The following is a 25,922-nucleotide window of genomic DNA, read 5'->3' as shown; positions in this document are numbered from 1 at the left end:
TTAGTACTGCTTACGACCCTCTTAGGCTAAAAGGGCCACAGAAAAGATTGAGGGCCATTGTCCTGGTGCATCGCAGTGATGAGAGGAGGACCGTTGCCCTGTGCAGTGCAGTCAACTGAAGGGGTATGTCCGTAGGGGAACTGTGGCCATCACCCTGAGGTAGTGTGCATCTGTGAGAAAGTGGCAGGCGTGACCTGAGCGAAGTCGAGGAGTAAGCCTTCTTCCTGGATTCAGGAAGACTTACTGTGTGAATGAAGGAGTGCCATGGAAGCCTGCTGGCCTGACTGCAGGACCCAGATCTCTACTCGTGAATGGGCTGCAGGTGTGCACACAGACAGACGAAACTTGCTCTGACTTCCGCACTATGGCGCTTGGTTGCTTAGCCCTTTTGCCGAGATATTGTGAAACTTGACTTGAACTCTCTAGCATGGCCTAGGTTGAATGTATGCTCATGTAACTGGGGAATAACAATGGACCTTATACAGGAAGGTGGGACAGGAGAAGCAGACCCGAGTTGTGAGCCTGTGTTCATCCTATGCTTACCTCTTCCCCCGAGAAGCTTTGGACTGCTCGAGCTGCACTACCACTGAGAGTCAAGTGCTGAAGTGGTACTTAGCCCAGTTGCTTGTAGCTCGTGGTAAGTTGGGCCATTGGGAAATTTAGAAGTAAAAGTCTTGAGCCACCACAGTTGGGCATAGTTACTCCTGCTTGCCCTTTCCTGAGCCCTCTGAAATGGGTTCATACACTTTTCCTACGTAAAGCACTCCCCCCCTCAGACTATCATTCACACACTATTAGAATCACATTCACACCCGTCACACACATCACATCACTACCAGAGGCGCTCCTGCCTCTCAGAGTAGTAGCTTTACACTACTGATTGCTAGTTTGTGAGAGCTGTGAAAGTGCAAACTCACACCACATACAGTACTCATACCCCCCTCATAGATTTTTAAATTGCGCATTGCCAGAAGACCTCTCCAACCCCTCACAAAGTGATGTTCTAGCCTGTTGGTCTTACAAATAATTCAAAGTGCCGCTTGATTGTTTAGTGTGTGTATTTTTTTGTGGTATTGTGGATGGGTGAATTTAAGCATGAGTGAATAAATAGATGCATAAGCGCGAGGCTGAGATACAGTCCTTGAATGTTGAGTGATTGAGCGCTTGAGTGTGTGTGTGTGAATGCCTACATAGCTGAAAGCATCTCAGCACTTTCAGCTATAAGCTAGACCTATTGACTTTGCCAATGCATGTTTTAAACCACTTGGATAAATAATGGTTACTTTTGTGCCCTTGTGTTATTTGCAATTATGTAATAACAGACCTACATCTGTTTTGTCTTTATTCAGAGCTGTTTATTGTTGGACTACATTTTCTTTCACTTTTGTAACTAAACAATAACATATTGACCCTTTTTTTTTTTTTTAATTTATTTATTGTTTTTAATCCTCATTGTTTCTAGATTCTTAAAGCTCCACGAACCCCCCCTTCAGGACCTTGGCAGTGGAAATGAATGTAACCAGGTAGGTTGACATGTATGTCATTCATCTTGCAGTTGCACATTAGTCGTAATACAAAAACAAATACAAAATCTACATAGACACATTCAGGCATGTGAAGTCCTGTTATTAAATTACAGACTCAAGAATGGCAATATTTAACATTGGAAATGGAAATTTTGCACGTAGATTTGAATTTCCAAATTCACATGTCTAAGGTTGATCGAGGGTTTATGGTTTTTCTTGGATGGTTCGACCTGGGAAAACTGGTAAATCGCAACCTCACAAGTTTGTGGCCAATTACTAATGACTTGCTGGAGTGTCCACAGGGAAACTCATGAAGATTTATTAGCAGCAAGTACAGGACAAGATGTGTTTTCTGGAGGGAAGTGGAGGGTGGGGGCATGGTAACAGAACATCATCAGATTGGGGTACCTAGTGAAGGGTGTATCCACAAGAAATATATTTTTCACCAAAAAGTTTACTTTCCAAATTTTGCATTAGAATTAAGCATATTGCACAAAGACCTGCTAGTTTCTGATCTTTTGTGACCTCCACCAGACAGGCAGGACCAGAGAATCCTAGCCTGATGCTCCCTTCCCTCTACTCACAAATTTTAAAGGGGTCCAGTCATCCTAAATGAGGCCAAACATTGCATCTGTGGTGATGTGACCCCTCCTCCACCCACAATACAGCTGTACTCTTCCCTTAACCTAGTTGAGCTTTCTGCTGGAATGGCACCCAGGTGAAGGGCAGCCACAGAAACGAGTATCTCCTATGTTGGACCAATCAGCTGCTGCTGCTGCTACTGAAGCAATCCAACTTCCTAATTTCTGTGCCCTACTAAACTCTCTAAGGACTTCGTCACAGTCGATTGTAAACAGGTTTGGATGAAATTTGCAAGGCTCACCTACTTGAATAATATGACCTAGCTGGTCCATGTGGTCTCTTCCACTTCCAAATCCAGCCCTAACATCTCTAGTGCTCCTCGAGACCCAATCCTACCACCAGTCTAAAATAACCCTTATTAGCACTCTCCTCTTCTTTCTAAGGATATTAGTTGCATTGTAGGGGACTGTAATAATTTTGTACCTCTGCTTTCTGTGGTATTGCCCATAAACCCACTACTACCAATAAAAGCAGTATGTTTCAGTCATTTGGTTTTCAGATACTCTTTGGAGAAAATAAGATTTGTAAAAGAATAAAATGTAACTGGAGGAAACGTCATGACCCCGAGATGAAAATGGAGGATCATATGTCTAAATATAAACAACTTATCAAAGCAATTAAAGCTTCCTATTAATCTTTACAGACCCTCACATCTAATAATCCTACTCTCCAATGTTACTCATTTGAGTAAACTGGGGGTGTGCAATTAGTGGGTGCCTTCTTCTCAGATTATTTGCGATAGCATGTCTGTTTTTTTTTTTAGAGCACAAATGGTAAAAATCTATTCCGTTTTCTGGTCTCCTCAGGTGACCGTACACACAACCCTATCCACAGCCTTTTTTAGACCCAATCACGCTGCATGCTGAGTGAGTTTCCTCATTATCTAAGCACATAGTTCCACTCATCTACGTTCATGTGCCTGCTTGACCCTATCCTCCTGATATCCTCAAGATGGTGTCAGAACTCCTTTTCCCATTGCCAGGTGCATGTGTATTCTTTCATTGGAAACAGCAGTGATACATGAGGCTTGGGGGGTGGGGGGGGGGTTCTGTTAAAGAAACCCAAGGCTGGTTCATCATTGTTAACTAACTACAAATCCATTTTCCATCTGCTCAAGCGTTCCAAAATTATTGAAAATTACAGTTATCTAAATAAATAGAAGTAAATGTACTTCAGGCCCCAACTCAGCGAGGCTTGAGACTATCTCAGAGCCTGGAATCTGCATCTCCTATAACAAATGATGGCCTCTGACATATCCTGGACCAAGATGTCTATCTGCTGCCTTTGACATGGTTTCTCACTCAGTACTGATAAATAGTATTTGTAAGAAGTCTCTGGGATTGCTGTGGTGGTTTCTTTTAGACCGTTCTCATTTGGTTGCACTTCATCCTGTTCATTCTGCCATTTTTCCTTAACTAAGGCTCAACCATGAGTCCCCCTCCCTTTTAACATTTACATGGCCTCGTTGGCTTGACTGGTAAGATTCATTCTTCATCAATTTAGTCTCATAAGCTGACAGCACAAAAATGATTGTATTGATACAGAAAACCTGTGACAGTACTAAAGCTAATTTTCAGAATTGTGTGTCAGTCGTACCACATTGGATAAGTCTCAATTGTTTTCAATTGAATGGAGACAGCCGACCATGATGGCCACTCGTATGCCTTCATCCTGATCTCTGATGCCCCAGTGAATTACCCTGCATCGTCCTTCCCTCAGGAGTAATGAAATGCACCCAGTGAGAGCTATATGGACTCCAGAACTTATGTGCCGTACTCTGCTGCCCCTCAATAGGGGTTTGAGAGCCCAACCCTTCTGTTTTACCCCTGACGGACTATGATACCTTTTGGTTGGAAAGGCTGCGCAGTGAAATGGCGTGGCCAGGACTATGGTTGTGCTGTGGCCTGGCGGATGCTCCCCACCCCACCCCCTCCCTGAGCTGTCAGAGTGAGTATGTTGGTGCCCAAACAGGGGGAGCAGGGAGGTCCTCGGCCGCCTCGCCTGTATGCTTAGACACTGGTGCTGAGGCCGGCTAAGGCAGACTGCAGGCACTGTGCAGAGCCAGAGGGCTGGAGTATGACAACTGGGCACATGCCCTGAATTGTGGGTGAGCACCTTGGGTCATCCTGGTGATTTAAGTAGACTAGGCCTGGCATGGGACACTACCCACACTAGAGACATTGTTAACAGCCCTAGACATTGATCAGGGATGAAGAAAGGCATGACCTACCCTGGTACAAGAATGGGGAGCCGCGAAGGCCTATTGGGAGCACTGATCCTGTCTATAAAGTCAGTAAATGGGGAACACCACTGGGAAAGTGAGGAAGGAACTGACAACGCCTCCCCATTGCCAGGCTAACATCTGAATGGAGTCCCGCCAGGCAGTGAGATGGTCATGCTGTGCTAATAGTGCCCGTTTTGGAGAGATGGAGGGGACCCCATTGATTGGGGGAATCTCTGGATGCAGGGAAGCTGGACTTGCCCACCTGCAGACCTGCACTGAGAACTAGAAGTGACTGAAGGCTCCAGCTGGTGGACCGTGCCAATAGGGATCCTGAATACCAGGGAGCTGCAGCCCCGCTAGGAGGGATGAGAGGCAGGGAACAAGATCTGTGGGGTGCTAACTGCACCATAGCCCCTTCCCCCCCCCCCCCCCCCCCCCCCCCTAATGTGGATCATATAGGTGCACTCTATAATTGACATTCCATGATTACTGGTGAATACTGTATGCAGACTCGGACCTGGTGGGGTGGGGCACCCTGGAACCAGCTATGGGGGAAGAATAAAGCACCCAAAGGACAGAAGAGCAACATGATCAGCCAGTATGCCCTTCTGCTGGTTCTGCTGCAGCATAGTACACGCCAGACGGGTGCTGATACGCTGGAATTGGAGGGGAAACCGTAATGGGCATCACTGATGAAGGCAATACAAGGGTCCCGCACCATTCTGGAAGGCAAAATAGACACCGTGGCCATTAAGGTGGGACTTGTGCATGTAGACCTTTGTAAAGTGTCGGAGAGAGTGAGCGTTTATGAGCAAATGATTGGCGACCTGGGGCAGGATGTTGCCAGTCTCAAGGACCAAGTCGCGAGACTGATGGCCATTGCAAAGACTAGTTGGGGTGGTTGAAGGGGAGGACGGAGAGCCACCTCATGGAACACGTCGCAGGGACAATCGACGGTGGGAGGAGACAATGGATCCGGGATTGAAGTACAGGAAGACAGCATGCTTGTAGATGGATGACACAGGTATAAATAACACCCAGAGCAGTGGGGAGGAGGGTGTGGCATCAACCCAATCAGGAACCGCTGAACTACAGACTGGTTGATATGGACAACTGCAGTTTAGGGGGACTAGCTGGCCAGGGTCCTGGTATGTAAGTACTTTAAGGGGGAGAAAAAGGAAAACGTGATGAAGGAACCGTGTGTCACTCGGGACTAAGCGATAACCGAGAGCTCAACATGGACAATGTGTTATGTGTATTTGACAAGTATTATTATTGCATTTTAGCTTCTGCGGGGCTACCCAATTTTTGGGCACTGTTGGACCAGCCAGGGTTAGACCCAAAGTGGAACGCTGCCCTGTGTGGGGTGGGGAAAGCACTGGTATCCCTCATCTCTGCACATGGGTGGTGGGGGCTAGTTTAGTTCACTGTGAAGTAGAGACAGTGCAAACCAGTTTGATCACAGTGGGTGGTGGGGGCGGGGGTGGTGGGGAGGGAGTAATGGTACACTGTGCACGTTGGACACAGGATGGTGGTGATAACTATAAACAAATCATTTGTGATCTTAGGATTGTCTGGTGGGGGTGGAGGGGGTGGAGGGGGTTTAAAAAGTTGTTTTAGTTAAGTTACCTGTCATGCTACGCAATGTTCAATAAGCTTACAGGGATGCAGAGTGGTGGGAGAAGACTGATCGACTTCTAGGGAAGCTCAAGATTGAAAGGTAGTAGGGGAGGGGAATAAAGCCAAATAGACTGGACCCTGGGTACTGCTTATGTTAGCATCATCGTAAATGGTGGTCCATGTAATACAATTGTAATTGTATTTATATAGCGCTTTCTACCCCTGGTGAGGCATTGAAGCGCTTTTCAGCGAGTAGCACACTACTCCGGAACCCAAGAGGAATTAATGGTTGGAAATATAAGTACAGGATTGGTATGAGTTAATTGGAGTGGAGGATATGTGAGTTTGTTAGTTGGATTGACTAGAGTAATGGAGGGTTAGAGGAGGGAAGAATCCAGAAGTGTTAATTGGGAGCTCATAGTAATAGGATGAGGCTTGGGATGAGTAAAGGAGAGATGAAGGAGGGAGGGGTTAGGGAGATCATAGCAGCAGAATGGGTTTTGGATTAGTCAAAGTTGATACGTGAGGGAGAATTTAGTAGGGCTGTTTCGGAGATCATAGTAAACTGAGGTGGGGGGTGAGACAGGAGCGGTAGAGGAGGGAAGATCTTAGGCAGGGTTATTTTGGAGATCACAGTAGTGGAATGGGTTTGGGATGAGTCCGAGTGACGATGGAGGATAGAATGATAGAGACATAGGGTGATAAGGAGACAGAGTAAAGCTTAAAAAGAGTAAATTTTATTTTATTTATTTATTCTTTTATTTTATTTTTTTAAATGTATTTGATTTTATTTGTTTATTATTTGCGCTAGTACAGTATGACTAGAGTAAGAAATAGTTATGTAAATACACAGCAAATATATGTGCAAGCAGTATAATAATGGTTATAATAATAAGAGAAGTTGTATAAACAGACTTTAAAGATTTGTAATATTTGATGTTAATTAATAAGTGTACTTTTCTAACATTTATTTATTTTCCATAAATTTTTCAATAGCGAAATGCTTGCTGTTAAATAGTTGCGATAACATTTTCTCATTGTGATATAAAACAAGAAAACAGGGATTCATAAGTATCTAATATAACAATTTATCTAGGAGCTATGCAATGACCTATGAACATGTTAAGCATAGAATAATATACACATATGTATGTTTATACATACACACATATATTTAACCATGAGTAAATATATATTTGTTAAACAGGCTTAAAGAGTATGTGTATATTTAATTTTTAGGAAATAGTAACTAAACATATTTCCTAAAGAACTATACATATCTAGAATAAACACATAATCCGATGATAAATATTTATCAACAGTCAAATGCAGTCCAATGGCAAAGAGATTAAACTATCCTCGTTATGAGCATAAATCTGGTTCATTCTAGAGAATACCCACTCTGTTTTTTCTGTGCATTATTAAAAAAAAAAAAGGAAAAAAAGTGCATTCCAAGATCCCCATGAATATAAGTGTGTGTGTGTGCGTGCGCGCCCTGGTTGGTGGAGGCGTTGCAGGGGGAGGGGAGGGTTATGCATAGGCCTGCTGTAGGGTTGACTTACAAATATTACATGCAGAGTTTAGGGGGCATGGCACACAGGTTGTGTGCCATGTCGTGTTTTCACTTTTAGGGAGCACCATGTCATGCAGCCTGCAAAGGCCTTTCCTCTCCTCTCATGTCTCTCTCAGCATTACTGCTGCCCGATCACAATGCGATCGGCCACCAGAAATACCCACTAGGCACCATTTTTTTTTTTTTTAAATATATATATTATTGAATGGGGGGCGGGCCAAGTATTTTTAGGATATTTCTGCCCCCTCCCCCCCTCATCCGGGCCCTCGAGGGGGCAGAAAGCCCTAGACAACAGGGATGTCTTTTTTTTTTTTTTTTTTTTTTTTTTAAATATATGGGGAGCGACTCCTTAGGCAAGGGTCTCTCCCCTGGGGGGCAAATTTATATTTAGGCCATTTCTGCCCCCCTTGAGGGCAGATCAGCCTATTTTTATTAGGCCAATCTGTCCTCAAGGGGGACAGAAACCACTAGACACCAGGGATTTTTATTTTTTTTGTGTCAATTTGGCGCCTATTTTTATTAGGCTGCTCTGCCCCCAAAGGGGGCAGCACCATTTGTTTTTTTTGGGCCAATTTCACGCAGGGGGAGCGACCCACTTAAGCAGGGGTAGCTCCCCTCGGGGTGGGGCAAATTTATTTTAGGCCATTTCTGCTCCACTTGGGGGCAGATCGGCCTATTTCAATTATGCCGATCTGCTCAGGGGTGGGGGCAGAAACTACTTAGGCACCAGGGATGTGTGTGTTTTGTTTGGGGGAGGCAGCCCCTTGGGCAAGGGTCACTCCCCATGGGGGCACATTACTGTTGGCCGAATAGTGTGGTGGTGGCTACCAACCAGTATGGGTACGGTTATGCCCCGACCCCAATGGAACAGGGTAACAGTCTTTCAGCTCTCCCCCGCACACTAGAACATCTTATCCCATGGCAAGCAAGAGGGAAATTTGATTATTTTGGGTTTTGGTTTTACATTTGGGCCATGAGAGCTTGGCTAACTCTCAAAATCGTCCCACTTGGAACGGTGAGGGCTGCACTTTTTGGACTTTGGGACGTTGCCATAGACACATCTGAAAACGAAACATCTGGGTGAGTGCAGGGTGGTGTGCTTCACATGCACCCTGCAACATTTTGTTACCCACAATGCCCTGCAAACCTCCGACTTTGCTGAAGATCACACATCTTTTTCCAAATTTTTGTGATGGAACCTTCTGGAAATCTGCAGGAATCCACAAAATTTCTACCACCCAGCATTGTCTCATGTATACTGATAAAAAATTATGCACCACTTGTCAGCCTGAAAACTGCCTTTTGGGACCCGCTTTGACACCCCCCCCCCCCCCCCCCCCCATATCCCCCCCCCCCCACCCTAAATTTCGACATGTTTTTGGCTCTTCCCTGTCACAGGCACTTGGCCCATCTACACAAGTGAGGCATCAGTTTTACCGGGAGACTGAAGGGAATGTTGGGTGGTAGGAAATTTGTCACGTTGCGGTGATCCCACACAGAAATGTGGGAACATTTTCCTTTGTTTTTTTAATTTTATTTTTTTTAGCAAAATTTGAGCTTTGCTGAGGATTCTGGGTAAGAAAAAACTGGGGGATCCACGCAGGTCACACCTCCCTGGACTCCCTCGGGTGTCTAGTTTTCAGAAATGTTTGGGTTTGGTAGATTTCCCTATATGGCTTGGGGGAGTGACCCCTGTGGGCAGATCAGCTTCAGAACAATAGGCAGATCTGCCCCGTGGCCGGGGTGGGGGGGGGGGGAGGAGGGGGTTGGGGTGGGCGCGGGGGTCAGAAGAGGCCTAAAAAATTATTGTTCCCTGGGGAGTCAGTCTTGCCCAAGGGGTCGCTCCCCTTTTGCCAATTTCCATTTGGAAAATTATCCCTGGTGTCTAGTGGGCATTTCTGCAGCCTGATCACTTCACTAGCGAGATATCAAAGGGAAGAAAATGCCTTTCCTTCCCTTTGAAGCCTCTCAGGCCCCCCCTTCACATGATCGGAAGAGAAATGCTTTGACATTTCTCTCCCATGGGGCGGCCTCTGATGAGGTCGCTGGGGTGGTTTTGGGGGGGGAGGAGGGTGGGGGGTGGAAGGGAAAGCGATTCCCCTTCCAGCCCTGCCATGGCGGGTTGGGGGCGCGGCCCTCAGGGGGAGAGCCAGCACTTCCCTGAGGGCCAGTGCTAGGATGTAATGGTTAGGTCCGTGGTGCCTCGCCCATGTACATAACCATTATGTCTATGGCGCTCAAGGGGTTAAAAAGATTGGCAAAGCTGGTAGCGTAGCACTCACTATAAAGGTGAGACCTATTGGCTTTGGCACAGCTTGTTTCAATTTATGTTAAATTTGTTTGAACACATTTTAATGCACTTAACGCAGAAGCTTTGTGCACTGTGTGCATCAAGTAAAAATGTGGACATATGTGCTGAAACCTTTAAAATTATTTTTAAGATTAGTTTGTCAATTGAATAAGGTGTTTTGTTTTATCGACTACAGGGAGTGCAGAATTATTAGGCAAATGAGTATTTTGACCACATCATCCTCTTTATGCATGTTGTCTTATTCCAAGCTGTATAGGCTCGAAAGCCTACTACCAATTAAGCATATTAGGTGATGTGCATCTCTGTAATGAGAAGGGGTGTGGTCTAATGACATCAACACCCTATATCAGGTGTGCATAATTATTAGGCAACTTCCTTTCCTTTGGCAAAATGGGTCAAAAGAAGGACTTGACAGGCTCAGAAAAGTCAAAAATAGTGAGATATCTTGCAGAGGGATGCAGCACTCTTAAAATTGCAAAGCTTCTGAAGCGTGATCATCGAACAATCAAGCGTTTCATTCAAAATAGTCAACAGGGTCGCAAGAAGCGTGTGGAAAAACCAAGGCGCAAAATAACTGCCCATGAACTGAGAAAAGTCAAGCGTGCAGCTGCCACGATGCCACTTGCCACCAGTTTGGCCATATTTCAGAGCTGCAACATCACTGGAGTGCCCAAAAGCACAAGGTGTGCAATACTCAGAGACATGGCCAAGGTAAGAAAGGCTGAAAGACGACCACCACTGAACAAGACACACAAGCTGAAACGTCAAGACTGGGCCAAGAAATATCTCAAGACTGATTTTTCTAAGGTTTTATGGACTGATGAAATGAGAGTGAGTCTTGATGGGCCAGATGGATGGGCCCGTGGCTGGATTGGTAAAGGGCAGAGAGCTCCAGTCCGACTCGGACGCCAGCAAGGTGGAAGTGGAGTACTGGTTTGGGCTGGTATCTTCAAAGATGAGCTTGTTGGGCCTTTTCGGGTTGAGGATGGAGTCAAGCTCAACTCCCAGTCCTACTGCCAGTTCCTGGAAGACACCTTCTTCAAGCAGTGGTACAGGAAGAAGTCTGCATCCTTCAAGAAAAACATGATTTTCATGCAGGACAATGCTCCATCACACGTGTCCAAGTACTCCACAGCGTGGCTGGCAAGAAAGGGTATAAAAGAAGGAAATCTAATGACATGGCCTCCTTGTTCACCTGATCTGAACCCCATTGAGAACCTGTGGTCCATCATCAAATGTGAGATTTACAAGGAGGGAAAACAGTACACCTCTCTGAACAGTGTCTGGGAGGCTGTGGTTGCTGCTGCACGCAATGTTGATGGTGAACAGATCAAAACACTGACAGAATCCATGGATGGCAGGCTTTTGAGTGTCCTTGCAAAGAAAGGTGGCTATATTGGTCACTGATTTGTTTTTGTTTTGTTTTTGAATGTCAGAAATGTATATTTGTGAATATTGAGATGTTATATTGGTTTCACTGGTAATGATAAATAATTGAAATGGGTATATATTTTTTTTTGTTAAGTTGCCTAATAATTATGCACAGTGATAGTCACCTGCACACACAGATATCCCCCTAACATAGCTAAAACTAAAAACAAACTAAAAACTACTTCCAAAAATATTCAGTTTTGATATTAATGAGTTTTTTGGGTTCATTGAGAACATGGTTGTTGTTCAATAATAAAATTAATCCTCAAAAATACAACTTTCCTAATAATTCTGCACTCCCTGTATATTTTCTGTTGGGTGCTTCCTACATTATTTATCATCTGGATTGGGGTAACATTGAGTTTTTTTTGTAGGAGGAGTTGTTTTAAACTGGCCTTGCTGCTAATGGAACGAGTCAGGTCATGGATCAATGAATTAGTCCGGTACTGCCTAAAGTCTACATATCTGTAAATTGCCAGGAAGCCCCATATTAAGTCTGATCTAAAGATCTCAGTTCAATCCACATATGAATTCGAATAACTGATAATAATTAGCTAAGTTCAGCACTAGAGGTGTGAACAGCTCCTTTAGTAGTTTCGAAAAGCACTGCTTTGGTCATGGTGTCTCACGGAATAGCAACTTTAATGATCTGAAAATGTTTTTCTCTTATAACATTTGCAACTGTTTTCGTTGGTGTTGGAAATGGCCTTTCTGCAGGATCACCCCCAAACTTTTTGCTTTCCTCCTCCTCTTTTTCTGACCTCATTTTTGCTGGCTTTAGGACTGCGCACTTTACCACTGCTAATCAGTGTTAAAGTGCTTATGCTCTCTCCTTAAAACATGGTGGCATTGGCTCAGACCCAATTGGTTTATTTAATGTACTTGTAAGTCCCTAGTCAAGTGCACTACATGTGCCCAGGGCCTGTAAATTAAATGCTACTAGTGTGCCGCATCACTGGTTGTGCCACCAACATATGTAGCCCCCTAACCAGGTCACAGGCCTGCCATTGCAGGGCCTGTGTGTGCAGTTTCACTGCTACTTCGACTTGGCATTTAAAAGTAATTGTCAAGCCGTAAACTTCCTGTTTTCTACATATGTCACCCCTAATGTAGGCCCTAGGTACTCAATAGGGCAGGGTGCGATGTAGATAAAAGGCAGGACATGAACATGTGTGTTCTATGTGTCCTGGTAGTGTAAAACTCCTAAATTCGCTTTACACTGCTGTGTGGCCTGCTCCTTTCATAGGATAGCATTAGGGCTACCCTCATACACTGCTTGAGTGGTAGATTTTGATCTAAAAGGAGTTACAGGTAATGATCCCTCTAATTTTTTTCCACTGTGTGCGGCAGTGTGCGGTCTCTGTGCGCTGCAGCCAAGGATACGTGCGCCAGGAAATTGACCATTCACGCGCGCGCAGCGCATAACTAGCCAAGATCTTTGGCATTAGCCTCTCCATACCACTAAAGCAAAAAAGGGATATCATTGCTCCATGCAATAGGGCATTAAGGCAGTTTTGTGTCCTGGTTGCACACCCCAAGGACATGACCTGTTAGGGGAGCACATATATTGCTCTAAAAGGCTTATTTAGGCTTAGAAAGTGATAACGCATATAAACTACCACAAAGTATAGGAATGGTGGAACATTTGATAACAGCACATTTTCTACTGTTCTGAAGCATTTCCTAGCTCATTAACCATTAATTTCCAAGACAAATATCACTTGCTCGCTTGTATGCTAAAGTACGCCAAATTATGTTTAAAACACTCCCCGCGGCATTTAAACGCTGTTTTCATTGACTTCAATCCAGATTCAAATATGAGCATTATCTGCCTTAGGGGAGCACGTATATCGCTCTAAAAGGCTTATTTAGGCTTAGAAAGTGATAACGCATATAAACTACCACAAAGTATAGGAATGATGGAACATTTGATAACAGCACAACGTGCGCGCTTGCCAAAGGGGCCTGTGCGATGGGGGAAGGAAAGGTGTGCGCGCGCGCCTTACAGGGAACATTGGTCACAGGTCATATTTATTGTGGGCAGAATGGTAATAGAAAATCTTGCTTATTGGTGAAGTTGGATTTATTATTGCCATTCTAGAAATGCCACTTTTAGAAAGTGAGCATTTCTCTACACTTAAATCCTCCTGTGCCTTACAATCCAGTCTAGCTAGGTTTAGTTGACACGTCCCTTGTGCATTCACTCAAAACACAGGATGCTCAGTCACACTTGGATACATCTGCATATTGGCCGTACACATCATCCAAAGTTGTAGTTAATGCAGCATTAACATCACTATAGGTGCTAGTAACATGCTTATGTGACAGCCTGGAGCCCATTTGATTCAAAGTGAATTTGTTAAAATCACCAGCAAAAATGTTAACATTAGGACTGCACTGCCTTTTACTGTAATTTGCTTCTAGAACTCCTGCTTGTCATTATTTGGACCACAGACATAAGTTAGGGCCGATTTATTATATACTGAACACTGTTGATTAAATATACGTGCTTCCCAGACTTAGACAATAGACAACCACCTCTCTAGCTTTTGGGTAATTATTTAGGATTTGCACCTATAAAGTATTAGAACATTGGAATGTTGGCAACTCCGTTGAAAACAATGGAGTGCTCCGGGCTTTTACTGGCCGGTAAAAGCCCGCAGCGCCAACATTCCAATCTTCTTTGTTCACAGCAGCAACTGTGAACAAAGCCTCATGGAGCCTGAGGGGATTTTAATCCCCTCCGGTTCCGGGAAGCCTTTGTTTTATTTAGGAGAACATTCTACCCTCTAATGGCAGAATGTTCTAATAGCCTTAGAACCCGCCGTAGTGGGCTCTACCGGCTATTAAAGGTCCTCTCCCTTGTTAAAGGCCCTCGCCTTCGGCTCTGGCCTTTAACGCAGGAGTGGGCCTTTAATAGCCGGTAGAGCCCACTACGGCGGGTTCTAAAGCTATATTAGAATATTGAAATGTTGGAAGCTCCATTGAAGACAATGGAGTGTTCTGTGCTTCTAATGGCTGTTAAAAGCCCAGAGCTTCAAAATTCCAAAGTTTTTAACACAGCAATAGCTATGAACAAAGGCCCCACCAAGCCCAAGGGAGGGATATCCATCTCCTCAGCCTAGTGAGGACTTCGTTTTATTTATTACAGCATTCTGCCCTCTAGTGGCAGAATGTTTTAATAGCCTTATAGCTTTTTGTAGCTGGGCTAGCCCGCTTCGGTGGGCTATATGGCTATGATAATGTAAATACTAAACTAAGTTTCAGAGTCAGTGATGCCACTGCCCTCAACATGCCACAGTTTTCTGTGCATTCTGCTGTTTTTAGAATTAGCAGTAACATTAACTAAATAAATCCCTTCATTATCATAGAACAATATAGTCCGTCCTGCACAGTTAATCCCTGATATGAACCATCACCCCACTGAACTTCCCGAAATAATTGCCGTATTGTTATGCAGGTTATATTGTAAACGCGAGTAGTAATGCAATTAATGGTGTTCGTGGCCAACCTAGTAATTTTGTACAGTAGGTGATGTGTGACTGTTCCACTACAAATTTCTAGGCAAAGGTTGTTTCATACAACAGGTTCTATAAGTAACGTTCATCAGTATTCTCTCCTTATATTTGTGTATTCTCAATGCTCAGTGTACATAAATTGTTTCTTCTGAAGCAACTTTCCAAGTCCACAAATCTAACCTTTAGTTGCAATATTTGGCGTTCGATTTTGCAAACTGCTGTGACAGACAAGTCTTCCTTGTTCTCCATTGAGTACTTTTTCCTGGCTGATGTTTCCGTCATGTTTGGTCCATTTCAGATTGTATTTATTTCACTTTGCGCTGTAGCACATTTACCTTCAGCTAATGCCATCAATACCACGTTTCAATTCAGAGAAAATAGATTGAACATTGCAATTTACATGTCGCTTACGGTCTCCTCACCCCCTCAACTTTACTGGAAGCCTCCTCCGACAACTTCTTGCAGCAACAATTCATTCTGCAGTTTCTTGAAAGACAACTGCACTTGCTGTTTATCTGCTTTCCGTATGCCAATGCCAAGTAGATGTTGCTGTAGCCAATCTGCAAACTGTACCATCTGCCACATATTAAATGTCTAGAAGAGCCTACTAACCCAGCTCTCACTGGTCACTCGTGAGGTTTTCTGTTGAAAGCATTCCAGCTGCTGACAGCGTGACAAGACTTGGAGGGAGGAACGTTGTGTGTACTGTCTACTGAGCTGAACTCAACTGCACCTTTAAGGGATTGATGAGGCAGGCCGGGCCCCTTACCTAAACTGACAACATAGCTGCCGGATAGCTGTAGCCTCCATCACAGGCACATCCACTAAACTAACACCTGCCTCTCGCTGCCAACACCTGGTCTGTAGTCACTCGAGCACATAGCTTTTAGTGAGTTTCCACGTTGTGTGTCTATTCAATGAGGTACTCGTCTGCCCCTGCATTCTGTATTGCGCCCGATTGTGGAATCCTGACCCTCTGTTAAAGGACCATGTTGAGCCCAAACTGAAGTAATCTGTTGCTTGGTTGGACACTGAGCTGGTCATGGGGTATACCCCTTGACATGAGCCTTCTCTGTCTCCCCTCCTGCTTCCCTCTCCCAAGCCGGGTGATCACACTCTTGCTCCTGCCTCTTGTTGCTGACCCTCTCCACTGCCGCACAGTGGCCCCAGCTCTTCATTCCCTGCTAAATAGCAAAGAATGTGACCATCGGGCTGCAGCTCCACCAGCACTATCCAGGAAGCTTCAAAAATCAGGCCAGTGACACTCGGATTGATAATTTTTGCTCTTTCCCTAAAGAATTCTACAAATGGGTTTTTCATTTTATTATGTGTAGGCCAGAACTCCTGAATAACCAACCACTTTGGCTTGTGACTCCTTGATGCCCTTCTCCAAATAACGATTTACATTTTATTCTATTTAATTATATTTTGACTAGATCATAAGATGAGCTTAACCATAAAAGTATATATAGCATCTCTCTCCATCTTCCACAAATTAAAATCCTGTGGTATGAGATGTAATTTTAAAATCTTACTCTAGGGACTAGAATTATGATCCCCATAATCCGTTACATATCTCAGGTTCATGTTTTAACGTTCCCCCAACAATAGATCTGCCTCTCAGTGTGAAACACATGTAATTTAATTAGAATAGCTATTTAGCTGGCCGCTGTACCACACTCACTTTAAGTTAGCATGTAATTTGTGGAATGTGAAATGGCTTCAGCAGGACTTTCCTGGAACTCTTATCCTTCTCCCAATTTATGTCAGTACCTCAACTTCTGCTGTAGTCTATTTTATCAAGTCTACAATGCACATCCACAGCAGTGGCTGCCGGGCTTTCCCCACCCCCATTACACCTCAGACTAGAGCTGTGTACAAAATATTGGAGCCTTCCGTAGATGGGTAATGTGAGTCTCAACAAAGCAATAAAATCCTACATCTGCCTTAGATCAGTCTGAGTAACTCCTTATAGATTTCCTTGAACAGGGTAGTCTTTATAAGGCGAAATGTAATTTGGCAAATAAAAGATTTTTTTGGGGAATGACTAAAGTCTTTGAGTGCTGTCTACCATGTGACCAAAGGTGATGGCCGCAATTAAGTCAATCAAACTGGCAGAGATTGCAGTTACTGTAGGAAAGTACCATCTTGCCTGGCATGTTACCCCCATATTTCACTGTATATATGTTGTTTTAGTTGTATGTGTCACTGGGACCCTGCCAGCCAGGGCCCCAGTGCTCATAAGTGTGCCCTGTATGTGTTACCTGTGTTATGACTAACTGTCTCACTGAGGCTTTGCTATCCAGAACCTCAGTGGTTATGCTCTCTCATTTCTTTCCAAATTGTCACTAACAGGCTAGTGACCAATTTCACCAATTTACATTGGCATACTGGAACACCCTTATAATTCCCTAGTATATGGTACTGAGGTACCCAGGGTATTGGGGTTCCAGGAGATCCCTATGGGCTGCAGCATTTCTTTTGCCACCCATAGGGAGCTCTGACAATTCTTACACAGGCCTGCCCTTGCAGCCTGAGTGAAATAACGTCCACGTTATTTCACAGCCATTTACCACTGCACTTAAGTTACTTATAAGTCACCTATATGTCTAACCTTTACCTGGTAAAGGTTGGGTGCTAAGTTACTTAGTGTGTGGGCACCCTGGCACTAGCCAAGGTGCTCCCACATTGTTCAGGGCAAATTCCCCGGACTTTGTGAGTGCGGGGACACCATTACACGCGTGCACTATACATATGTCACGACATATGTATAGCGTCACAATGGTAACTCCGAACATGGCCATGTAACATGTCTAAGATCATGGAATTGTCACCCCAATGCCATTGTGGCATTGGGGGTGACAATTCCATGATCCCCAGAGTCTCTAGCTCAGACCCGGGTACTGCCAAACTACCTTTACCGGGGTTTCACTGCAGCTGCTGCTGCTGCCAACCCCTCAGACAGGTTTCTGCCCTCCTGGGGTCCAGCCAGGCTTGGCCCAGGAAGGCAGAACAAAGGACTTCCTCAGAGAGAGGGTGTTATACCCTCTCCCTTTGGAAAAAGGTGTTAAGGCTAGGGAGGAGTAGCCTCCCCCAGCCTCTGGAAATGCTTTGATGGGCACAGATGGTGCCCATCTCTGCATAAGCCAGTCTACACCGGTTCAGGGATCCCCCAGCCCTGCTCTGGCGCGAAACTGGACAAAGGAAAGAGGAGTGCCCACTCCCCTGACCTGCACCTCCCCTGGGAGGTGCCCAGAGCTCCTCCAGTGTGCTCCAGACCTCTGCCATCTTGGAAACAGAGGTGCTGCTGGCACACTGGACTGCTCTGAGTGGCCAGTGCCAGCAGGTGACGTCAGAGACTCCTTCTGATAGGCTCCTCCAGGTGTTGCTAGCCTATCCTCTCTCCTAAGTAGCCATTTAAGTGGCTATTTAGGGTCTCTGCTTTGGGGAATTCTTTAGATAATGAATGCAAGAGCTCATCAGAGTTCCTCTGCAACTCTCTCTTCACCTTCTGCCAAGGAATCGACTGCTGACCGCGCTGGAAGCCTGCAAAACTGCAACAAAGTAGGCAAGAAGACTACTGCGACCTTGTAACGCTGATCCTGCCGCCTTCTCAACTGTTTTCCTGGTGGTGCATGCTGTGGGGGTAGTCTACCTCCTCTCTGCACTAGAAGCTCCGAAAAAATCTCCCGTGGGTCGACGGAATCTTCCCCCTGCAACCGCAGGCACCAAAGAACGGCATCACCGGTCCTCTGGGTCTCCTCTCAGCACGACGAGCGAGGTCCCTTGAACTCAGCAACTCTGTCCAAGTGACTCCTACAGTCCAGTGACTCTTCAGTCCAAGTTTGGTGGAGGTAAGTCCTTGCCTCCCCACGCTAGACTGCATTGCTGTGAACCGTGTGTTTTGCAGCTACTCCGGCTCCTGTGCACTCTTCCAGGATTTCCTTTGTGCACAGCCAAGCCTGGGTCCCCGGCACTGTAACCTGCAGTGCACGACCTCCTGAGTTGTCCTCCGGCGTCGTGGGACCCTCCTTTGTGACTTCGGGTGAGCTCCGGTTCACTCCACTTCGTAGTGCCTGTTCCGGCACTTCTGCAGGTGCTGCTTGCTTCTGAGTGGGCTCTTTGTCTTGCTGGACGCCCCCTCTGTCTCCTCACGCAATTGGCGACATCCTGGTCCCTCCTGGGCCACAGCTGCATCCAAAAACCCTAACCGCGACCCTTGCAGCTAGCAAGGCTTGTTTGCGGTCTTTCTGCACGGAAACACCTCTGCACGACTCTTCACGACGTGGGACATCCATCCTCCAAAGGGGAAGTTTCTAGCCCTTGTCGTTCTTGCAGAATCCACAGCTTCTACCATCCGGTGGCAGCTTCTTTGCACCCACAGCTGGCATTTCCTGGGCATCTGCCCACTCCCGACTTGATCGTGACTCTTGGACTTGGTCCCCTTGTTCCACAGGTACTCTCGTCAGGAAATCCATCGTTGTTGCATTGCTGGTGTTGGTCTTCCTTGCAGAATTCCCCTATCACGACTTCTGTGCTCTTTGGGGAACTTAGGTGCACTTTGCACCCACTTTTCAGGGTCTTGGGGTGGGCTATCTTTCTAACCCTCACTGTTCTCTTACAGTCCCAGCAACCCTCTACAAGGTCAGATAGGTTTGGGGTCCATTCGTGGTTCACATTCCACTTCTAGAGTATATGGTTTGTGTTGCCCCTATCCCTATGTGTCCCCATTGCATTTTATTGTGACTATACATTGTTTGCACTGTTTTCTATTGCTATTACTGCATATTTTGGTATTGTGTACATATATCTTGTGTATATTTGCTATCCTCATACTGAGGGTACTCACTGAGATACTTTGGCATATTGTCATAAAAATAAAGTACCTTTATTTTTAGTATATCTGTGTATTGTGTTTTCTCATGATATTGTGCATATGACACTAGTGGTACTGTAGGAGCTTCACTCGTCTCCTAGTTCAGCCTAAGCTGCTCTGCTAAGCTACCTTTTCTATCAGCCTCTGCTGCTAGACACCCCTCTACACTAATAAGGGATACCTGGGCCTGGTGCAAGGTGAAAGTACCTCTTGGTACTCACTACAAGCCAGTCCAGCCTCCTACAGTTACAACAAAACTTCAGTAACAAAAGCTATGATCAATTAAATGCATATTAGAATTTTCTGCATTATCTAAACATGGTATGGCACCCCTGTAAAGGGAAGCGCCACACCATCCTTATTTACAGTCCAGTCAAGCCTCTCTCTAACAGACAGGTTAATATTTTGGGAATTAGAATATGCGATACCCAGATCTGAATGTACTGGTACTTCTCCATCTTTCTTTGACAGTTAGCTTGGAGGCTGTTCACACTGCTCTATGCTTTAAGACCTCTTCAAATGGCTGGTTTCATTTGTAAATTCAATGCCACAGGTATTTAGCAGTTTGTGTATTGAGTGATGAATGGCTGAGCCATTTCTGAATTAAACAATTGAGGGAAGAATTAAAGTTCCACCTTCAAATGGCAATGTAAGGAAACAAGCATTTGCAGTGCAATGGGCCTAACTGGACTTTTCTTGCCACATAAATTGAAAAGTAAGACAGTTGGCATAAGCGTGCCAATTAACAGCGCCCCATCCGCCAGGAGCATGAGCATGAAGGAGAGACACAAAAGAAAAAACTTTTGCTCGCAGTCAAACGTATCGGCAAACGTGCAGTTATCCATGTAACGGGGTCGATGGCCAAGGCGGTAACAAAACTGCCCCAAAGAGGGACAAATGTAAAGCGTTTAGCAATGATACATTTTTTTTGAAAGGCAAGCCCATGAACAAGTGATAGTGATAGGCGTGGTTAAAAGCTCACAGATAGATGACAACAGGCCAGAGTGCTTGCAAACATAACCTAATAAGACTGCTTTCGGTGTACATGTGCATACTGTCTACTATTTATAAACTGCTTGATAAACAAATTTTTCACAGATGAGCCGCCATATCAATCAACCAACTAAGTCAATTTGAAAATTGATAAAAACCAAATTCAAATGTATTGCTTCAAAGGATTTTAGAGGGGCGCAAAAAGTTAATTGGACAATATTGTCACTCCACAACCACTCTAAATATTGAACCTGAAAGTAGGTGTACTTTCTGGCAGAAGCTGCAGGTACTGATTTAGCAAATGTGACACGTTTGTATATGCCTGTAGCAGTGGCAATGTGTGATAAATGGGCAAACTGTTTTTATAGAGTAGATGGCCATTGTAATTTCCAGGCATGGTTTAGATAATTGTTTCTGTCTTTTAGGATTCCGTCCGAGAGAAGCGGCGGAAGAACACTCGTCGTGTCAGCTTTGCTGAGCCTATAAAGTGAGTGCGTGCGTGCATGTCTTAAAAGTTCAGCAATTCCAATCGTGGCAATGTCTTTAGATAAGCTGCTACTTTTTATTGATTGCCATGTAAACCCAGTAATCTAACACTGGAAAATCAAGTTGATTTGATTTACTTGCTCATCTGCTGGTTGCCCTTTGCAAATTTGCAAAACTGATGGGTTCCGCTACCACTTTGAATCCCTCTGAAAATCTACTCTTCAGCAGCAGTCGTCAGTTGTAGTGTTCTTATTGTCCTGATGGGTGAGTATTTCAACCTTTGCTTACATATGTTCCTCAGAGCCACACATGTTAATACTTTCCAACATTTTGTCCTTGAAAACTCTCCCTTCTTTCATACCAGAAGTGATTTCAAATTCCTATAAAAATCAGATTATGCCTCTACTTTTATTTTCTGTTTAATTCTTACTCTACAACAGAGGTTTCTTCACATCATTGATAAGAGAGCCCTACAGTTCTGCCTTAGGTAAAAAAGAAAGGTAAAGACAGTCAGAAGCCCTGCCACAATATTGATCACTGTTAATCTATCTGTAAAGTTTTGGCTACTTCCAAACAATCCATAGTCATTTTGACATGCTTTCAAAAGGCTAACAAACTCCTGACGGGCAGACATACATGTTGTATTAGTGGAAAAGGAGCCACCCCAGTTCAAGGACAGGACCAGTTTTTAAAATTTGTAGGTTGAGAAGTTCAATATTTACCACACATTATTACTGGATCCCAACTCCAGGGCAGACACTCAAGCATGTCAAATCTTTCTTTTTGGAAATCGTTTGATCATTTTTCTTGCTCATTTGTTTTTCTATTTTTTCTCGGCTTATCCCCAACCTCCTATGAGGGGCGCACTTGCAATTATATTCTGGGACTGGCACTTACGATGGAGAAAATAAAGTTACTTTTCTGTAGTCCTAGTTCTACATTTGTAATCCTAGCTGAATTCCTCAATGGCCCCTCACCATCAGAAAATGGAAAGTGAAATTAGTGTTTTCAGATGAATTCAAGCTAGCCCTTCAGATGTCCTATGAGGAAATCTGTAAAATGGAAGGTCTGGTGGAGCTAAGCCCAAGATGAGCAATATGTTCTGATGTCCAAAGTCAGAAATGCTCATTGAAGACAATTGGTAGCTGCAGACTTGTGCATAAGGAAATGTTGTACGGCATAAAAAACACACATAGGGCAAGTAGGCCTCATGGAATTCAGCAAAGGTTCAATATTATACACAGCCGTAGGAAAATGGGGTATTATGCAGTGAGCCTGCTTAGACTTTACTGTGCAGTCCCTTCACGCTACCCGAAATAGGATCGGTGGATTCACACTGATAAACCTCTAGCTCAGTCCTGATAGTGTGGCACCACAGAGCAGTCTGGCTTCACTAGATGAATATGTGCTCAGCATTTCAGAGTAATTGCCACAACTCTAAAGAAATCTAATGGCAATTTATATTTAAAAAAAAAAAAAAGAATTCTATAATTTTTAAGCACCAAAACTAAGACAATCGGGTGAGTATAACCAGAATTATGGATTTTTAAAGGAAAAATAAGTCTTTGCATTTCACCCTTGCAAAACTTTGATATTGCGGTCAATGGGGAAATGTACTAGTGACATTTGGTCACTTGCAGGTCGAGTTCAGTGGAAACCACTGGGCGGTAAGTCGAGGTGGGTCCTAGGACCAGGCTCAAGACAGCCCTCTGTTTTTTTCCTGGCTCATAGGACTCGGGTGCAGAGTAATCCTAACTGTACTCCGGCAACTCAGGTGCTGGTTTTACCGCTTGGATGGTTCTGTTGAGATAGGGGATGCTATATGTTGACTACTGGGGCCACTTAGGCGGTGAGTTGAAGATGCTGCAGGATTCCCTTGTGGCACAGTGTTGAACAAAGGTAGTGGTAACCCGGCTGCCCACCAACAATCCTTGGTAGCAGAGGCTCAACCTTTGGTCACTTCTACATCCTGGAGTCCAGGGGGAAGCAGAAACCACCTGAAACTTGCTGGAGGTGAGGGCCAAGTTTCCCACAATGCAGTAGACCATTTACTTTTGGGAGAACACTTGGCAGCCCGATGGCCAGTGACTCTTTGGTTCCGGGAGTTTGATTCTTGCTTGCTGCTGCAGGTGACTGGTACCTCTAGTCCTAGGGCGTTCTAGAGTTGCCTTTGCTTGCATAGGTCTTCCTCTTTCCTTTGGAAATGGTCTCTGGTCTTGGATGAGTCGCAGTTATGCATGTGCAGGGTAGTTGCTGCAGGTGCAGTATTTGGCGCCTTTTCCTTTGAGCAGCCCTTGTGGTCGCAGTCAATCGGATATGAGATTCTGGTGCCAGGACAGCCCCATAAATTCTAGATTAGGAGTTGCTAGGGGTGTAAGTGCTAGTAGCCAATGGATTACTAGGCCCAGCTGCTAATCCCGCTCCTGTGGTGACTACTTCCGGAGGAGCGGGGCACTTTTTGTACTAAGAAGCCTCTATTCTGCCACTTTTAAAAACAGTGGAACCCATCTGCGACTCTACAGACAAAGTAGACCACCTTTGGGGTGGGCTAATTCGGGGAGTGTGCCTCCTGAATACCTACATATTTTTCTGTCTGTCTCTACCCTGTGCTGATGGCAAAGGGGATAGGGATTTGAGAGCAGGCACATAAGAGACATTGTTTTTAAGCTGCAAAGCTTTCCTCGTTGAGTGGAGTTTCTCTTGTTTTTTATTTTTTTGTAGCCCCTCCTGTACGAACTCTGTGTTTTTACATTAAATAGAACACAACTTCTCCTACGACTACTTAAAATATAGGTTTTGTTTTTCATTTACATAGTTTACACATAAATGGTAACTTTCTACAGAAAATGAGACATACACATACAATTTACTCTGATAACAGAGCACTTTGAAGAACATTCAGCATAGTACAAGAACTTTTATCCTGTTAGAGACAAAAGCATCGTCATGACTATAGCAGTTGTTACATGTTCCACAGCTTGACTCCATTGGTAAATAAAGGTTGACTTAGGATATGCATATAACCTTGCATAGGCCCAAGTTACATTTGTTACAGCAAAACTTCCAGGGTGTGACGGAATCCCAGTACATAGGTGTAGCGGACAGTGCAGAGGACCAAGTGCAGTCCCAGAATCCAAACAAGTAATATTTAACTCCCACAAACTGTTGCTAGCCTGAGGCCTCAGAAGACAGCTATGGGAGAGGGCAAATAATTCCAAGGCTGCACTGAAAGTCTTTAAGGTGGAACAGCAGAGGGAATTTCGATAAGCGCAAACAGAAACCATCTGGGAAGATGTACTTGACATCTGATTTGTGGATATTCTTGATAGAAGAACCAAGAGCACAGGTGAAAAGCTTAGGTCGGGCAGAGGAACGCAGGTGAAGAGCAGCAGAGGCTTACTATTATCAACAAGGAGGAAAGCTGAGCACCTGTCATTGCCCTGTGTTTGCCTTCTAGACTGTGGGAACCTTTTACCCTGCAGTAGATCATTTAATCCCCGGACCTTTGAATCCTGTGAGAGCTTTTAATCATGGGATCCTCGAATCCTGCAGAAAAACTTTGAATCCTGCTGTAGCCTGCTGCTTAGATGGAGTATAGGGTCATGGCTTTTGGGATGCTCGCGTGGGAACAGGGTTGACTGTGCTGCCACTTGATGGCAGTTGGCATCATGTAGGCAGCACAGGTGACCACCACAATTCTGAGTTCCATGTTTCCTGTCCTGCAGTACAGATGACCCACTAAATGATGATAATCCTCCGAGCCAGAAGTGGAACAGGTGGCCAGTAATGCCCAGGATCACAGGTGGATGGGAGAGGAGATGAGAATGTGTGACAAGCCATGGCATCCCTCTCAACGTCTACCCAAAGCTTCCCAACAGGCTGAGCTTTGGGTGACGAGTGAAATAGGCATACCGGATGCAGAACATGAACCTGCTCAACTGGCTTTTAAGGCCTATCCTTGGGCCATATAGTCTCCAGTCTACTAGGTAAAGCAATAGTCCTCCCATGCAGCTGGAGTCCAAAATGGCTTTCGCCTCATTCCTTATGACCATCCACATGTAGTAGAGGAGACCATGTATCTGGCTTATTGTGTCCGTTATAGGGCTTTAGCAATGAAATATGAAAAAGGATGTACAGTGACATCATCAGGGGCTGTTCCTGAGCTAATCATACGCTCTGTGCCAAAGAGTCCTAAAATGCCTATCAGTATCTTGTTTGGTCCCTGTAGCCCAGGTGGTTAGTTGCTAACCAAACATGATTTCCATGTTGGTATTGAGGGGCATTTTTAGTGTTTATTTGACTGCTTTTAGTAAGTGAATATGGCTTCTTAAAAATATTTCTTCACTTAGTCCAAAACGTTCTGGAGCTGCTAATGGTGTTCTAGGTACCTGATTCTCCCTTGCCCTTGCCCTTGCAATAGAATGGATTTTGGACAGCACCCAGACAGGAAATTAAAGAATGAAATCCCTATAGCCAAATGAGTTTCATCACTGTAAGCACATTCAACAAAGCTTTCAGTTTGTGTCACTGGTGGTCCACAAGCAAGACCAGAACTGTCCATCACTTGGTTTACACGTTCGGTTTTTCTGTTTGTCCACCACTTTGCAACTGGTTGGTCGATGACAAATTAACATCAGTGTCTAAAGATGCGCATAAGAAGCTCCACAACTTTGCATGAACTGGGGCCATCGGTTAGGCAGCAGGGGCCCCATATATTCATTC

General features: G+C 44.7%; 1 protein-coding gene across 1 annotated transcript in view; it reads left to right on the top strand.

Moving 5' to 3' along the window:
• Window positions 1-25,922, top strand: part of LOC138260251 (kinetochore scaffold 1-like) — a 104,656-nt gene that overhangs the window by 41,304 nt on the left and 37,430 nt on the right. Inside the window, exons 4-5 of the mRNA XM_069208570.1 lie at window positions 1,463-1,523; window positions 21,140-21,201. The gene's annotated coding sequence lies outside the window, so the exon portion shown is untranslated. The remainder of the gene's footprint in view (window positions 1-1,462; window positions 1,524-21,139; window positions 21,202-25,922) is intronic.

The sequence above is a fragment of the Pleurodeles waltl genome, chromosome 9 (genome assembly GCF_031143425.1).
Source record: "Pleurodeles waltl isolate 20211129_DDA chromosome 9, aPleWal1.hap1.20221129, whole genome shotgun sequence".
NCBI classification, from domain to species: domain Eukaryota; kingdom Metazoa; phylum Chordata; class Amphibia; order Caudata; family Salamandridae; genus Pleurodeles; species Pleurodeles waltl.
Note: the sequence above shows the minus strand (reverse complement) of the source record. Positions and strands in the feature narration are given on the sequence as shown.